We start from the raw sequence: 6286 nt of genomic DNA, 5'->3' as shown, positions 1-6286 counted from the left end.
CCTACACACAGTAAAAGACAGCCCCTTCCCCAAAGAGCTTACACTCTAAATAGACAAAGGAAGTATTATCCCCACTTTACAACTGCGGAACAGAGAGATTAAGTGACTTGCCCAAGGCCAGACAGGGTGGCTATGGCAGAGCCGGGAACTGACTCCATGCTCCTGGAGTCGCAGTCTAGTGCCTTAACGTCAAGACAATCTTTCCTCTTGGTATTAAGCCACTAAGGTAATGGTGCAGTATGTGGGTACTGCTTTCCCCATAAGTAGCTGTTCACTTGAATGCAGCTCTTTTTCTATGCCACAACAAGCAATACAGTGTATCTCTTAAATATTTCTGTGTTCCCTGCGTTTGCAGTGAATAGTAATTATCAGGCATGCAGAAGAAAATGGTGCTGTCAGCCAGTGCTGGCTTCTCACTTTGTTTGGGATTGTGATAAAATAAATAATTGCACAGAGCTCATTAAATAATTATTTGTAAGTGCAGTTTCTCAAAAAGAGAATGTTCAAAGGGCACCCACGACCAGTCTGGTTAGAAAAGAACTGATGTTGTTTATGAGGAAGCACATTAGCTGAAGACTGGACCAGCCTCCTGCCGTCTGGCTGTGGTGAGATCTGATCCAAATGATGCCACATATTGTAATGAGAGAGAGAGATGAAAGTAGGAAAAATGGGGAAAACAGTGGTGACAGAGAGCCATTTTTCTTAAGTATAATTAAGGGTAGGAAAGCCTAGACTATAGAACTGTCATGTAACATTCGCTATTGTATCTTTCCCTTCTTTCATGCCTGACTTTTTTTTCCACTTCTTCGCTCTCATCTTCATATATAGTCTATCATCCCGTCTCGCCCCTTTCCTCACACCCAAGTCCTTTCCTCTTCACTTTTCTACTTCCTGTGTCTTTCCTCTTCTTCCCACCTATGTATTTTGCTTATCCTCTGCTGGCTCTGTCTTTCTCATCCTTTTCCCTACTTATCAGTTGCTTATTCAGTCTATAGCCTGTGTGCAAAAGCAGCATGGCAAGGCTTACATAATAGGGCTGCTTTACAATTTATAACTCCCTCTCTGCATAGTCGGAGCTGTCCAAAGTGGAGTTCTGATAAACATTTTCAAACCCACGGGAGCCACAGCGCGCCCTGTGGGGCTAAAGCCCTGAGTCCCGGTACACCCCAGGGGGATGAAGCGCTGAGCCCCAGCACACCCCACGGGGCTGACGCCTCAAACCCTGGGGCTCTTGGAAATACTCGATGAGAATTTAAGCCCTAGTCCACGAGAGAGAGGGTCCAATCATTAGATATGCAGCCAGGTTATGCATGACTCCAATGACCCAGACACTAGCTCTGGGTTAAAACAAACTTTGGATAGCATCTGGAAGTGGGATTCATACCTACATGCTGTGTGGATTCTTGCACCTCAGGCCAGTCGAGAGGAATAGCCAATTACATAGTAGGTACAGAACACGTGCTATGACACTGCTCCCTCGCTTAAAAAAGGCTCTTATTCTGGGCCTGTTTTGGTGAAATGCTGGCCTGAAAAAGCCAGTGTCCCACTGAAACTTAGCAGTGTGAAGCCTGCTGTGTTCTGTTCTCCTTTGGAGAAGCATTTCAATGGCAAACATACATTTTATTTCCTAACTTCCAGTGCACCACTTTTCACAAGATATTTTAAATGGAAAGTTCTTCTGCACCTAGGGTGACCAGATGTCCCAATTTTATAGGGGCAGTCCCAATATTTGGGGCTTTTTCTTACATGGGTGCCTATTACCCCCTCCCCCGTCCCGATTTTTCACACTTGCTATCTGGTCACCCTACCTGCACCTCAAGAAGAGGCATTCATGCTGTGGCATAGCCAATGTCAAGTTTAACATTCAGTGGGCCTTCTCACAGTAAATCAGGATTCTCAATTCCTTGAGGCACTTTATGGCTATAACAGTATTTGTAAGATGCTGCCATGAGCAGGACATTGTTAATAAGACTCAGTGGTCCAATGCAATAATATTGAAATTTTGCTCTGTGCCACTAGTCCAAACCCCATCAGGAATTTAACTGACTCTGTGCCTGATCTTGATCTTTATCATGTTGGGTTGTGAAGCTTTGCTCTTGGTGATGAAAGAAGTTGCCCTTAAAGGAAGCAGGTACAAAGCAAAATGGATTTGGTGTCATCCCAGCACCACTGAGAAGGAACATAACCTGATTCCTGAATATTGGTTTTAGGGAAGCCTGAGTGCTAGGCCAAGCCTGTTACTCCCAGCATGTAGCTGTGCCCCCCCCCCCACACACACACACACCCAAGGAAGCACCTCAGGGCTGAGGGTGAGACTTATTAGCAGAAATGTAGGCCACAACATCTCCCCAAAAGCCCAATGTCACCTTAACATTATTTCCAAATCCCTGCTAATTTGGAGAAGGGGAATTAAGTTCAAACCTCCTGTCGGGATTGTTCTTGTTAATATGGTGCTGCATCTTTTCCCTTTATAAAAGAGTTCTTCAGAGACCAGCCACTGTATTCTATGTTTAGAATCTTCTATTCAAATAGCATATGTGGGGAGAACTGGAGTGCAGCAGCATTACATTGGGCTACAAACCCAGCATGCTGCAGTTGAAGCTGATCATTTCATTTGAATCCAATCCTGGACTGCATTAATTCCTATCTCCACTACCTCTGTCTTCCCCTGTCCCCCCTCCCGCCATCTCCACATTCCCTGCTAGCTAGAGAAGGAAGTGTTATGGTGCCCTTTGTGTTATTCATTTCAGTACTCTGAATGAGAGTGAATCCAAGTGCATGCCAATCTTAAAGAGTTATTGATTTCTTTTAATGAACATATAGGTAGGTTCAGGCAAACATGAGATGAGAGAGAAAGAGACTGAGGTTAGATGGGAAAATTATTCTTGGTCAAAAACATAATGGTAGACAGGAAGAGGAATTTTCTCTTTAATAGGTGTCCCTTATTGTCCTCCCACTTTACTTATCTGAAATGAAGATCAATGATTTTCATATTCTGCTGCAGCAAGTTTATCTGTTAAAAAGCTAAATTGTCATCATCAGCAAGCAGTTATCCCAGAGCAATACTATGAGGATTTCCTGATGTACCTGTCCTTCATCAGAGACTAATCAAGAGTCTAACAACTCCTATGAGTAATATAATGAAAACGGTGAACCAAAAATAATCTTTTGCCATGGACATGTCTTACAGCAGTAGGTAATGGATGTATAGGACAGGGTATTTATAATATAAAGGAAATGCAGAAAAAGACTGAGACCGCCTTGATCCCTTTGAATGCTTTAATCCCGGTCATTGAGATCCAAACTTCTTGTCTTTACATGCACAGAAAGATATAGCACTTGAAAGCTGATTGGCTGTGTTTCAAAGTACTGTCTGAGATTCAACCAGTCAGCAAACAGAATCTGCCCTTGATTAACACTTCCCATGCATTCCTTTATTTCAGTTTTGTAACTTTAAATCTCAGAGGGCAGATTGGTTCTGGGAAAGCACAGGATGTCTGTTAGAGGTGGCACTACAGTTCTGTTCCACGATTCCTCCCTGGTTCTATCTTAGTAAAATGTCCAACTACTTTAAAGATCATCATCTCTATCATGAACAGACAACTAACCCGGAATCCATTGGACCCCTCTGATTTCAGCAGTTCAGTCTTTAATTCATCTGATTTTTGCCTCCTGGAGTCGTGGCTGAGAGTTTTTTGTAAAGATAAATCTCCCTTCTTCACAAGCAGAAATTAAGATCTTGATGTGTGACATATTCATTTTGTTGTGACCATTCTGAAATGAAACACTAGCTGTTTGTTTCAATTGAACTTATTTACTCAAAGTCATTTTAAGCTAAGGAATAACAATCCAAGAAACCAAAGATTATGCAACACGGAAGGTCAATTACCTCAAGATATGAGGTTCATTTGGCTGTCTTAGTTTAGTTAGAGTTTGTGTTTATTTCATGTTTGGTTTGTTTGTATTCTGATGGTTAACTGGAGTAGTTTGGGATTAACACTGAAATCTATGAATCACTGACCATAAAGTAGAGCTGGAAATGAGAGATACAAAATACTGTGTAAAACTCAGAGAGGAAACAGATGCTTTCCTTGCTAGTGCCCAAAATACAAGGAAGCCTGAGGAAGGTATTTCTGTAAGTGACTGGAAATAATAAGCCTTTGCATCAAAAAGAAATGAGAAATAATCCTGCCTGAAGATGTAAGTACGAGAGAGCAGAGATGGCTTCATACTATGTCCCAGCTGTCACTGGAGTGGACAATAATGACAAATGGCTGCCAATCCTGTGACAAGGCCCCACATAGTGTCCTCAACTCCCATGGAGTCACTGAGAGTTGAGAGCATTCAGCACCTTGAAAGACTGGCCTTGTGGTATTACAGTATGCAGTGCCAGTCTGAGTGCCATCATCTGGGGAGAACACAATTGTTAACAAATATTTGTGTTTGTTTTCTAATTTAATGGGCCTAGCAGCCACGGCGAAAGTTGATATATAAACTAAATTTCATATAAATAAATTACATATAGAGCGATTTTGTATCAAAGCCCAACTACAGGCTTCAGCAACTACCAATTATTGACTGAAATTAATTTTTTATCATTGGGGGGATTCAGGAGGGTAGTGTTAATGTCTCTAATACTGTCACGGAGTGTGGGGGAGTCAGGGCCCTGCACCCCCCACTTCCTGCGATTCACCGTGACTCTCAGCCAGCCAGTAAAACAGAAGGTTTATTAGATAACAGGACCACAGTCCCAAGCAGGGCTTGTAGGTACAACCAGGACCCCTCAGCCAGGTCCCTCTGGAGGACAAGGATCTTAGACCCCAGACTTGGGGTTCCCTGCATCTTCCCAGCCAGCCCAAAACTGAAACCAAAAACCCCTCCAGCAGGCTCTCTCCCTTTGTCCAGTTTCCGGGCAAAGAAGTTGACTCACCCCACCCCCCTCCTGGCTCAGGTTACAGGCTCAGGTACTGTCCCTCACCTAATGTCATCCCCTGCTCTCCCATCCCCCATGCAGACAGCCCCAGTAAAACTAAACGACATTCCCAGGTCAGTCCACCCCGCTCCCTACTGCGTCACAAAAACATTATGCTTTCTTTCCATGCGTCCTTTGAATGTTGAAACATTAGTAAAATAAGTACCAGTCCATTGAGATAGAAAGGGAATATATGGACTCACCTGTAATTTCCTGTGAGCATCCCCTTCATGGCCATTTGTGATTTTTAACTCTTTGGAAGGTGCACAAATACTACGGTATATGCTGGTATCTCTTACTCTACCTTCCTCTAGTCCAGTCCAGAATGGAGAATGGGTATGCTGTTTTATACTGTTGACTAATATATGCTGGCTAACATAAATATATATCATTTTAACAATATGAATTATCTGCACCATTTATCGTCATTGGCTATTCCTCGATACTAGGCTGATGTCTGCCAGGGGGAAAAGTCATTGATGAGACTTAAGATGGCTGAGGAGTCCAATCCATGCTCTACAGGTTTTTCCCCATATGTGACAGGTGGTTGCTTGGAGAGAGCACAACTGCTGGCCGGGATGTTGTCTCTCCTGAGCAAGATGATTCTCTTCAAAACAGGCTGAGGCTTGATGTATGATGCAACACTATTGCAGGCAATTGCCAGCCAGCTCTTCCCAGTTCATGGGGTCAATGCCTCCCTTCTTAAGATATACATTCAGGGTGTCCTTATAGTGTTTCCTTTGTCCCCCACGAGTCCTCTTACCAAGACTAAGCTGAGAAAAGAGGACTTGCTTCGGAAGATGAGTATCAGCCACCCACACACAATGGCCAGCCCAGCGAAGTTGATGTTTACTAATCTTTGCCTCAACACTGGTGATGATAGCTGCAGAGAGAACACTGGCATTGGCGTGATCTGATACAGAGAATGTTCATAAGGCAGCGCTTGAGATAGCTATGGTATGTCACCCATGTCTTGCACCCATGAAGAAGAGAGGGGATGACTACTGCAAGACAATGCACCATTTATATATTAGTGTGGATTAAGCATCAGTAACATTAAGCACAAATATTGTAACAGTGATATAGCTTAAATTGGTCTATACCATAACCCTGTTCATTTATGCTAAGTATCCCATAACACATTGCATTTGCTGAAGAAAGCATTTTGCACAAGCAGATAGGAAACATGTTTCAATCAAGATACATTCATTCTATGTCTTAGCACAAGCTAGGGAAGTACCTTCATGGATCAGTACTTGGAATGCTAGTATCCAAAACAAAGATAAGGAGGGAACAGAACAACAAGTTAGGGAA

Source organism: Mauremys reevesii, linkage group 7, assembly GCF_016161935.1.
Source record: "Mauremys reevesii isolate NIE-2019 linkage group 7, ASM1616193v1, whole genome shotgun sequence".
Lineage (NCBI taxonomy): Eukaryota > Metazoa > Chordata > Testudines > Geoemydidae > Mauremys > Mauremys reevesii.
Note: the sequence above shows the minus strand (reverse complement) of the source record.